The 12,610-nt window shown below is 33.3% G+C and overlaps 1 long non-coding RNA gene across 1 annotated transcript in view; it reads left to right on the forward strand.

Moving 5' to 3' along the window:
* The first annotated feature begins 9,089 nt into the window (after window positions 1–9,089).
* Window positions 9,090–12,610, forward strand: part of LOC117121542 — an 8,074-nt gene continuing 4,553 nt past the window's right edge. Inside the window, exon 1 of the long non-coding RNA XR_004447579.1 lies at window positions 9,090–9,260. This is a non-coding gene — a long non-coding RNA (uncharacterized LOC117121542). The remainder of the gene's footprint in view (window positions 9,261–12,610) is intronic.

Raw genomic sequence — 12,610 nt, forward strand, 5'->3', positions numbered from 1 at the left:
ATATAATATAATATAATATAAAATCCAGAGAGTGAATGTTTACTAAATATAGATAAATAATAATCATGAATAAATTTGAAATTTCAAATAGTAGTTGTTTTGTCAAATTTAACAAGTGAAAATTTTGATATAATACTGATAATATTTGGACCGTTATCATTGTTCCTCTCGTTCTCGACTACCATCCCAGCATAAGTTCTCTTACCCGCCAACTAAACTGACAATCAAATCCTCAATAAAGATAATCAATTACGCCATCTCTTTGAAGTCCCCCACCCCTCTACTATCTAAAAGACAACGCCTTAATCTTCCCAGCTAACGATATCACGTTCTAAGAACGTTATAATAACGTTACAGTTTGGTGATAAAAACGTTATTTTGTAGAACCATATTTACGTACTTATAACCTTATTTCACAACCATACAACGTTTGAAGGAACGTTCTTACAACGTTGTGTGAACGTTATTTTGTGACATACCTAACCACTACGTTACCTTCGCGAACAATATAAGAACGTTTTGTGTTTGCTGGGTTGAATCTATTCTCCCATCTTTTAAACTTCAATTCTCACTCTTCTGGCAATGTTAAATGTGGTATTAAATTTCAGATGCTAAGTCTGCAATTTCATATGCACCTCTGATCCATCCACTCTTTTCAATAATAATATTACTTTTACACCTCTCATAACTTGTGATTCATCTATCGTCATTTACACTTTTGTAATAAGGACTTGGATTACTAAATGCTCTCTCAAAAGAATGTATTATATATGTCTGATCATGTACCTGTGGAAAAATGTGTTAATATATTTAATAATTCTAGTTAAATTCTGCATCTATGAATCCAGATGTGGTTCCGTCAGACCATGAAATAACGGTTTAAATGAAATACAATTGGCGAGCAGAAGAATATTTTAAGTACAGTAATTAATGGCAGAATAAGCTAATATAATGATGAGAGGCAACTAGCAAAACCATTGAGCTTACAGAATAAACTTTGTAAATTGTTTGCTTTATATTTAATTCATGGACCATTTCTTAGACATTTTTTTTTATACGAAAATGTTGTCCATGTAAAATATGTTTGTAAATAAATAAATAAATATACCATTTTCGGGAAATTTGAAAAAAAAAACATTTTTATCAGGAATTTTCCGTATGTATTTCGCATAGATTGTACAGTATAAGTTTGTAACATCATAATACATGATTGCACCTTATGTAGAAAACATTGAATAATGAATGAATAGTTTGTGACTAATTTTATTGTAATTTGTCAATAAAGTAAATTGAACGTTCTTTATTAGATAATGGCTATTTCATCATATAGATTCAGCAGTGTCTATTATGCATAGGTTATGACGAATAATCAATAATGCTAACAGCAATTGTGAAATTATAATATAAATAATACATAAAGAGAACGGTCAAATAGATGATTTAAAATGACAACTCGATCGTGTTTACAATTTATTTGATTTGACAGCTCAGCTCTGGCGATGACGGGAAAATGCAAGAGTTGCTCTCATCAGCAATCGCTGTTTTTTTCACGGAAGTATTATATTAAAATACCCAATGATTGCATAGCAGTTTCTTTTGAAATAAAATGGCAAAAAATACGAACTTTCAAGAAAAGTTCGTCTTTATTACATCATCTATATTTAGTTGGAGAGAGATATTTTGCTATCATGCATCCATATATGTATATTGTGAAAGTACACAATAGATCGGTAGTGATATTCCTAGTAGTTACGTGGATCATAGGACTACTCTGGTTCGCTATAATCCTCTCACCATTGTACAGCGAGAATGTTTATAACGAGTTTAATCTCATAACTAAGGTAGCTATTATAATTTCAACGTACGCCTGCCATCTGCGTATATATTGTGAAGCGAAAAGAAAAGCTCGTCAGGTGGTGTCATCTTCAACCAGTCAGGCAGTACAGCCCAAGAGAAGCGACTTCAAAGCAGCGCGAGTAACTACAATAATACTTGGTGGTTTTAGTATCTGCATTCTGCCTTCATTATTTCACAACATTGTTTTTCAAACACAAGGCGACATTACTCGCTGCACACTCTCATATTTTTTTAATTTGTTGTCGATATACGCTGCTTCTATGTTAAATCCAATTGTCTATGGTATTTGTAACAAAACATTTCGTGATTCTTATAAAAATATGTTTCATAAAATAATATGTAAATAGAATTGGCCAGAAGTGCTAATTCATAGAGTGTGTTTATAAGATTTTAGAATTTAGCTTTGAACTGCGCGCTCGGGCATGAACATGTTTTGATGTATTTGTTAGAACTAAATCGCTGTCCAGACTCTTCGACAAAAAAACTGATGTATGCCCTTATACAGGCATGATGTGCCTATATATAGTCATGATGTGATGTCATCATGACCATATTTAGTAATGTCATATGTTTTTGTCAAAAAAAAATTTATTGTCTCGACAGGGCTTTAGAAGAAAAAAAAACAAACCAAGCGCAAGTTAATGAAAAATGGGTTTTTGGTAATATGCAATACTGAAATTACGTCACTTATGCGGTATGTATTTCTCAGTGTCTGTATATTGACGATTAATTTATAGGTTGGTGCACGTAGAAGAATATTAAGGTAGCGAATGATTTACGAAAATATGGATAAAAAATTAAAATAACCTGATCATATTGAAGAAAAAAAATGATTGTCCATTGACCAAGTATCTATGATGTTCGAATATGTAAAAAAAAGCCAAAAGCGAAGAGTCCAAAACAAAGTTCCAATGTAGGCCTATATAGTTCGCAGCAGCGAACAAATTAAGCGGGAATTACAACCGAACCAAGATTCCAGTCATTCAAAAAGTCGTCCAGAAATATAATCGTCTATCCGGATATGAGGACACTATAAACTATCCCATGTCGATCCAAGGACTTAGTTACGGTCGATCATATGGGCCTGGGTGTTCCTACGCTACAGGATAGATATTTGCATGCTTTCACAGTTCAAAGTTCAAAGTAATTTTATTGTCAATAGTACAGCAAGTAAAATTGAAAATTGAGTTCAATGTTCAATTTATTTTTCATACATCATTTTAAGTAGGCCTATAATTATTTCAGTTAAGTTCTGAAACAAAAATAATAATTTAAAAAAAAAACAATAGCCCGGTTTAATAAATTATTATAATTCTTAAATAAATTTGAGTTAATAATAAATATAGGCCTAATATTTAACCACCACATATTAAATTTGAGAAAAAAAGAAATGGAATTGGTGGTTAGGCATATGCAGCAAGGCAGCTCCGACGATCATACCTGAACGGCGTAGACTCTGCGCCATCTAAGTTAGTGTAATTATGTTAGTAGGTACGCTTTATTATATGAGCTTTAATATCTATTTTTTTATATATATAATGAAAATGTTTAGGCTTACAGGCAATTTAGCCTTCGGGCTGCAATTTGGGAGTATTTTTAATGTATTTTGTGAATAAAGAAAATTGAACGTTTATTAGATATGATGCAAACTAATAAATATTTTATCAAATAGATTGACGGGTAAACAATAGGACGATGTTTAATGTAATTTGGGCTGACAGCAATTTTGCCGTCATTAAATAAACGATAAATAGAACAGTCAAATAGAGATCATTTATAATGACAACGCTATTGTGTTGACCTTTATTTGACAGTTTGGTTTAGCTCAGGTGATGATGGGAAAATGCATGTTATTAACACTCGCTGTTTTACGATGCAAGTATGTCTCGGAAGGATTAAAAGTACCAGTTTTTGTTTTTTTTTAATAAAAGGCAAAAGATACCAGAACATGGAAGGGAACCTAGCAGAGAACAATACAGGCTTCATTTCAACTTGTGTGTTTCCTAAAACTTTGTCAATTCCTTTCGGATTTGTAACACTTTGTATTATTATAGGAAATGTATTTGTAATTATTTCTGTCTACAGTATCCGGTCATTGCGTCAACCGTGTTACCTAATTCTTGCTAGCATGGCGTTCGTGGATGTATTAACAGGGATTATCGGCGTCGTAGTTGTACTCCGTCTTGCTCTTCATGGACGCTTTTTTTACCTTGGAGAAAAATTAGGATTGATTCTTCAGAAAATTATGGCATGGTCTATAAGTTCGTCTTTATTTCATCATCTATATTTAGTTGGAGAGAGATATTTTGCTATCATGCATCCATATATGTACATTGTAAAAGTACACAATCGATCGGTAGTGATATTTCTAGTTGTTACGTGGATCATAGAACTACTCTGGTTTGCTTTTTTCCTTTCACCATTGTACAACGAGAATATGTATAACGAGTACAGTTTCATAGGCAAAATGATTATTACAATTCCAACATACACCTGCCATCTGCGAATATATTGCGAAGCGAAAAGAAAAGCTCGTCAGGTGTCATCCTCAACCAGTCAGGCAGTACATCCCAAGAAAAGCGACTTCAAAGCATTGCGAGTAACTTTAATAATACTTGGTGGTTTTAGTATCTGCATGCTGCCTTCATTATTTCAAGACTTTGCATTTCTAACCCAAGGCAAATATACTCGATGTAAACTCTCATATTTTCTTTATTTTTTGTCGATATACGCTGATTCTATGTTAAATCCAATTGTGTATGGTATTTGTAACAAGACATTTCGTGATTCTTATAAAAATATGTTTTATAAAATAATATGTAAATAGAAATTGTACAGAGGTTTGAATTCATTGCTATGCTAATAAGACTTATAATTTATCTTTGGACTGCGCACCTGCGTATGTTTCAGTGCTAAATGTTTCAAAACTTATACAGGCCTCCTTCCACACTTTTGTATTTTCTCTATGTTTTACCTTTTACTTGTAATAGCGGTATCTAGTGATATTTGAGTCTGTTCAACCATGAAGCCTCTGTGGCCTAATGTTTATGACGCTTGCCTTGACAGCGAGAGGTCCCAGGTTGGAATCTTGTCAGAAATATTTTATTAAACAATTTACTTATTCATTTATTTAAGATTACATTCGTTGAGAGCTATGCTATACGATGTATTATTATGTCCTTTATTCGAACACTGTACCTTTCTTTGGTGATTTATATATATATATAACTTAACGGCAATTTTTGATTGATATTAAAGGCCTCTATAGACAGCAGAAAATCCTGGGTTCATTCGAATCCTGCATTGGGCACAATTTGTTTCACACTCGACTCACAGATTTCTCTTGTTTAAAGTTTAAAAATGTATATATTATGTATACTTATATAATATATATATATATGTATATATATATAAGCATACGCTTTTACAGTCAATGGAACCTATCAGTGTTTTACATACAAATGATATTAAAAGATAAGTTCTTCTACTCGATAAACGAGGCCAGTTCAGTTGTTCTAATCTAAGAACATAATCCATGTCCCCACGTCTCTGCTTTAATGCTAGACGTGTGGCTCTACGCTGTACAGATTCGATTCTATCAGTCAACTTTAAGGTTTGGGGAAGCCAAGCGGGAATGCCATATTCAAGTATAGGAATAATAAGAGCTTGATATAATGCAAATATAGCCGCTGATGAAGTACCTCCGGCAATACTTGCAATATAACCAATCATCCTGTTTGCCCTTGCTGTAATATTTTTTACATGGTCATCCCAAGTTAAGGTATGGTTAATAGTGACGCCCAAGTGGGAGTGATTTAGGACAGATTGAATTGGGGAGCCATTCAAGTAGTAAATCGGACGGTACTCTTTTTAGATCTAGTAATGTGAAGAATACTAGTTTTATTTGAATTTAATTCCATTTCATTCGAGGCACACCACGCGGAGAGTGCATTTAAATCACTTTGGACTAAATATTCATCATCAACGCTATGGACATCTCTATAAATGATGGTGTCGTCAGCAAATAAGGCACAAGATGATAAAGAGGAAGCAAGGTCATTAATTAACAAGTTAAACAACATAGGGCCCAGTACACTACCCTGAGGGATCCCAGAGGTCACAGTACGTGGGCTACTAGTAGACCCCTGAAATACAACCATCTGGACGCGATCAGATAGGAAGGACTGGATCCATTTCCATATTTTCCCTCTAATGTTAAACTGTGTAGCAAGTTTGTGGACCAGAATGTTATGGGGCAATTTATCAAAAGCTTTAGAGTAATCCAAAAAAATAACTTCAATTCTAGGAGGACGTGGTTTGTCCAGTGACGATGCCCAATTATGGAGGAGGTTAGTTAGCTGTGTAACACACGAGCGGGAAGGGTAAAATTCATGTTGAACATCTGTGACAAGACAATTTGACTTAACATGTTCAAATATAGCAGAATGGATAAATTTCTCAAGAATTTTACAACATATCGGTGTCAGAGATACCGGTCGGTAATTTAAAATTGAGGTTTTTTTTCCAGATTTAAAAATTGGAGTAACATGGGAAATCTTCCAGGAAGATGGTAATTTACCTTTCATTAAAGTTAATTTAAATAAATTATAGAGAGGAGAAGCAAGTACATCAGATGCCGTTTTAAGTATATACGGGTGTACGGCATCTGGGCCGGGGGATTTATTGATGTCAAGATTACTTAAACTAGAATTCACATCAACAATATCAAAATTTATAGAGGAAAGTTCAGGTATTGGAATGGAACACGTTGGAGGATCCGTGGGAGAGGCTTTCGAAGAATTAAATATTGAAACAAAGTAATTATTGAAACTATTTGCAATAACTGAAGGGGAAGAACTAGCAGTCCCATTAATGTCAAACGAAGTGGGTGCCGGTGAACGTTTACGTTCACGAGCAAAACGCCAAAAAGCTTTTCGCGTTTTATCCCCTGTAAACAAACGGTTCACATAATCATAATAAGATTCCTGGCACAACTGTTTGACATTGTTACGGACTCTTTTAAATTCCTCCCATGCAAAAGTACTGCCTTGGCGCTTGGCCCTTTTGAATAATCTGTGTTTCTTTGCAATAACTTTCTACTGTACGGTGCTCTGAAAGTAGCAGCTGTATAGATTATAATAGAGTAACAATTAGGCCCTACTTTTAGTTTAGTTTATTAATTTGAAAGTTCACTTTCATAACAGCAACTTTCAGCAACATATGTAAAACTGTACAGTAACTGCTACAACCACATAAATCATATCAAACGAATTGTGAAGCGAAAATTTAAGAGAATTAATTTTTCCACAGTAAACAAATTTTCGTCTTTATAGTGTATACCTTGAATTTATAAATACATAAATTGTGAAACGATAGTATATACTGTACTATTCCCCATCAAAACAAGTCGCAAACTTCCAATATAAGATTCCCTCTCCAACACTACCCCTTTCTCTCAGCAACTTAAATTTAATTTTAATTAGAAACAAAAACCATTTGTACAAATAAACTAATGCTGCGTAGCGTTGGACGTGAGGAACAAAATCCGAAAAATCCAAAAGCTACCTGGACGGATGAAAATCAAGCGAATCATTCTCTTGGCGGGTGATAATGAGAAGTAAGATGTTGGTCATGGTCCGATGGGTATGGCGGGAGCAATGCCATAGCCAGCTATTGGGACACTTTTTGAAAAAATGGGTCCAGATTTCTTACATTTAGCCTGAAATTGGTAAAATTTTAAGAAAACGGGTTCAGATTTTTCATTTTTGTGTAAAATGGGTTAACTTTTAAGAAAATGGGTCCACATTATTTGAATTTAGGCGTAAAGTTGGTCCACCCTGTCCCGCACTGTTTGAAAATCCTGGCTACGGCATTGGGTGGGAGGGTAGGGATGCCCCCGTCCCCCCGTTGTACCAAAAATAATATTGCCTATCCAAATAACGTACTTGCCAATCCCTTTATAATGTCTAAAACCTACAGAGCTATTAAAAGCTCTTTCCTTGAATCCTATTATAGATTTTTATTCTGGGACTCTGACCGAGGCTCTTAGTCGGACACTTGGTTCGGACCCCTGGACATATTTGCCTACAAGGAGTCCCACATGTCCAACAGCGGGGACGAACCAAGAGGGCAGTCTAAAGCCTCGATCAGGCTATTTTTATTTTTCAAGGTTGGTTTCTTTGTATACATTGTCTGTATTTAACAATTTTCTATCTTTGTCAAATTTAAGTTTAAAGAACTGTTATATACAGGTCTCTTATACACATCTAGATGTGTATAAGAGACAGATGTTAAACTGTGTAGCAAGTTTGTGGAGTAGAATGTTATGGGGCAATTTATCAAAAGCTTTAGAGTAATCCAAAAAAATAACTTCAATTCTAGGAGGACGTGGTTTGTCCAGTGACGATGCCCAATTATGGAGGAGGTTAGTTAGCTGTGTAACACACGAGCGGGAAGGGTAAAATCCATGTTGAACATCTGTGACAAGACAATTTGACTTAACATGTTCAAATATAGCAGAATGGATAAATTTCTCAAGTATATTATATACTCATAAATAAAATTCTCAAATACCGATGTTACTATACCAAATTGTAGTTTGTCTATATTCTATCATTCAGTAACCAAATGTTCAATAATTGGAAGAAAGAATTGGGTATAAAATAATTATTTCATCATTAATGATTAATGAGCATATCAAAATAAAATAATTCTTTCATTATTAATTTCAACAACTACTTTATAGTAAATAACTTCATCAATATGATGCAGTATGATATTGGTATCCCATGGTGATAGACATAATTCCTTGCCTTTATTTATAATTATATATTATGAACAGATAATATTGCTAAAATGATTAATGAACATATCAAAACTAAATTAATTCTTTCATGATTAATTTTCAACAACTACTTTATAGTAAATAACTTCATCAATACGATATGACAGCGTAATAAAAAAAATCAACACAACTGAAGTATTGAAGGACTACATATCATCTTTTTCTCTCTCTCTCTCTTTTTCTCTTTTTTTTCTCTTTTTTTCTCAATTTTTTTTTTTTGGTGGGGTGGGGGGAGGGGGGGGGGGGGTGGGGTGGGGGGAGGAGGGGTGGGGCACACCCCACCAGCCCCTGTCCAAGACTCCGATTCCGTTCGGTTCCTCTACCAAAATCCAAATGAGACGCTTCTTTGGTTACAGCAATCTTGTTCTGGGAGCGCTTTTTGATAAAATATTGGATATTTACATTTGTTTTATTTATATAGGCCTACGTAGGCCTACGGATTAGCCGTGGATTGTTTTCCAAGAAAAGATAGTTATTAAATTTGAAGACGTTGATAACTTGTTTTGAAGTCTAAAATTTTGTTCAATGGTGGAATAATTCAATTCACCGCAGTTTTAATGTAAGTAGAGAACAATCATGCTTTTTTAAAGGCAACAGTCTAGGTCGAACCACGCACGTGCATGGTATGTAGGCTAGCCTAGTTAGGCCTAGCAGGCCTAGGCGGTTGTCGAGCGTTTCAGAACACCTTCCAGTGTTTATGGCTAGCGACTGAGTAAATGTTGTCAGTGGGTCGCATGGCATTATCTCTTTCTGAAATAAGAAAGTGTTAATAGGATGGTATTTATAGGCCTAGGTAGCCTACTGTAATTTTGTTTTGTTTAGTATTTCAATTTATCACATGTAGTTTAATAAAGAATACTGCCCACCACAGCACAGACAGCCAGCAGATATTACAAAACTTTAAATTGGTAGTAGAGCCTAGTACCTTTTCGTTCACAAGAAGTATTTTTGTGATGATTAGCGAGGGTAGCAGGTCACTTCGGCCCAACACCAAATTGGCCCAAACCAACTCGGACCAAACCAACTCTGCCCCAGACGACACTTCGGCCCCAAACCAACTCGACCAAAACCAGCTCGGTCCAGATGAAAACTTGGGGCTGAGGTGAGAAAATTTGCGATTATGGTACCTCTAGATGGCTGGAAATTGCACTCCCAGACTTGAAATCTAGCCCCCTCCCCTTGAATCATCCACTGATTGCTGAACAAAGTCGAAGTCGAGATTGCTTCCACGATATCAATGAATTATCAATCGTGAGGGGTGTCCTTGATATATGGGTATTCCTGACGAAACCTTCACTTTTCCCCCGATGGATGAAAATTACCCTTCTATAGTAGCCCAGAAATGTAGGCCTACTCCAACTGTGGCGGGTCCAGGAAGTCGAAATTGAGGGGACCCAGGGAGGGTTTTGTACAAATGGAATGTTCACCCATATGATTAATCGCACCTCTAAATGGTCAGAAATGGCACTCTCTGATTAAAAGTTGAATACAATTTTGTCTGTTTTCTCCATTTTTTTAAAAATCATTTTGAAAAATATTAGGAGGTTGGGGCCCTTGCTGACTGGGCTTCCCCTTGAAACCACCACTGTTCAATATAAACTTGACATAGCCTATCTTTTTGTTTCACAAATGACTAATGCCTGATTTAAGCGAAAGATTTTTTTTATTTGAAATTTTTTTTATTTTAATACAGTTTATACAACCTGTAACACATTAAATACAGTGTACTGTAAATTCTGTAATTAACCTTCAGAGAACTTTATTTAAAGAAATGTCCATTCTTTTTTCTCATGCGCGAGGGTGGGTTTCAAGGAAACTATACAGATTCGCCTATACAGACATCAATCAACATTTGGTTGCTCAACTCATAATAATAATAATAATATAAAAACAATACTGGTAATAATGATAATAATATTAATAATAATAATAATAATAATAATAATAATAATAATAATAATAATAATAATGACATTGCAGCGTTCATAAAATGCTTGTAAAATGTTTGTCAACTGGTGCTGGGAACAGCCACAAAAGTGGGGGGGGGGTGGCTAATAGCCCCACCCCCTCCCCAGCTTCCGCCGTCATTTTTGTTCAAGGATTGATATGGGGCTGGGGGTAACATTTATGCCCACAACTTTTTGCTAACTGAATATCTTTTCTTTTTTTTAGTATCAACGTGTAGAAAAATAAATTTCCTATCATTTGGTATAAAGGACAATGTAATTACATTGTTAATTATGTCACATGAGGTCGAAAGGTCACCTTCCAAAGATCAACATCAAATTTTACCCAATATATATATTAAAACTTGTGATAATAGTTTTTCTTTCCTGTTAAAACTAAATTAACATGGATGAAAGTTTGTTGAAGTACAACATGTAAAAATACATATATATAAGGCCCAATAAAAAAAATTATTAGTTTATAACCCCTGTGTGTATGTCTTCTTCTATGGTACTGGAAAATTTTTTTATTTTTTTTTAAATTTATTTCATTTATTTTATTAAATAGTTTGATATTATTTGTATTATCTCAGTCATGTACTTAACTTTGAATATCAATGCAAACAACCCAAGAGTGATATTTGGCTTTAGCAAAATAAAAAATTTAAAAAAAAGCCTCCCTCCCTCATCACTTTTCCTGCCCAGATAGTGTGATAAACTAATAATATTTTTTATAGGGCCTAATAAAATTGGGACATCTTAGCTTCAATCACTACAGAGTTATGGCTTCAAAAATAAGTGGGCGTGTCTATTTTATGCATTCACCATTGGATTTAGATATGAATGAAAACTGAGCTCTTACGTCACTAGCTTTAAATAGCAGTTATGATGCTGAAAAATGGTGATGATATAGGGTAGGGGTAACATTTATGCTCACACCTTTTTATCAACTGAATATATTTTGCTGTTATTAATAATAAAGTATAGAATAGTACAACCCCTTTCATTTGGTATAAAGAACAGTGTAACAGCATGCTTGATTATGTCACGTGAGGTCAAAAGGTCACCAACAAAATATCAAAATCGAATTTACCCAACATATATTAGAACTCCCGATAATATTTTACTTATCCCGTTAAAACTAAGTTATTACACAGACAAAAGTTAGTTAAATTAAAACATATATTAAAACACATTTATAGATAGAATTTTAAATAAATATATTTTCACAATTGTGGTACATAATTAACTAGAAAATATGAACTACTAGTAATGAAATGTGGGTGGTGTGTCCATTTTATGCTCGAGAAAAAGATTTGAAGGATATATAATATGCTGAAAGCAGGGAATCTACATATCAGTTTTCCTAATTAATATATAATTGTCAGATTATACTGTTAATACATAAATATATTTATATTATAGAGTATTTATATATACAAATTAAGTTTATAAATTAGCTATATGCAAGAAATATAAATCATTAGAAATAAAATAGATAAATAATAAACATTTTTATCTGATATATATTTTATATCTAATATATATTATATATTACAGTATATAGTCTAATTACAGTACATGTATAGTATACAATATACTGTAAAAATATAATACATTGCATATGAATATATATATAATTCAGTTTTTCAAATTATTATGTAATTGTCAGATTATAGTTAATACATAAATATATATTTATATTTAATATACAAAGTTTATAAATTAGCTATATGCAAGCACTGTAAGTCATTAGAAATAAAATAGATAAATAATAACAATTTAATATATATCTAATATATATAATATATCTATATATCTATAATTACAATAGTATGTAATATAAAATATAGAAAATATAATACATTGCATATGAATATATATATATATATATCAATAACAATTTAATATAATTACAGTACATATATAGTATATATACAGTATAAATAATACACTGCATATG

Source organism: Anneissia japonica, unplaced genomic scaffold (assembly GCF_011630105.1).
Source record: "Anneissia japonica isolate Jap-2015-1 unplaced genomic scaffold, ASM1163010v1 scaffold287921_len548085_cov176, whole genome shotgun sequence".
Taxonomy (NCBI): domain Eukaryota; kingdom Metazoa; phylum Echinodermata; class Crinoidea; order Comatulida; family Comatulidae; genus Anneissia; species Anneissia japonica.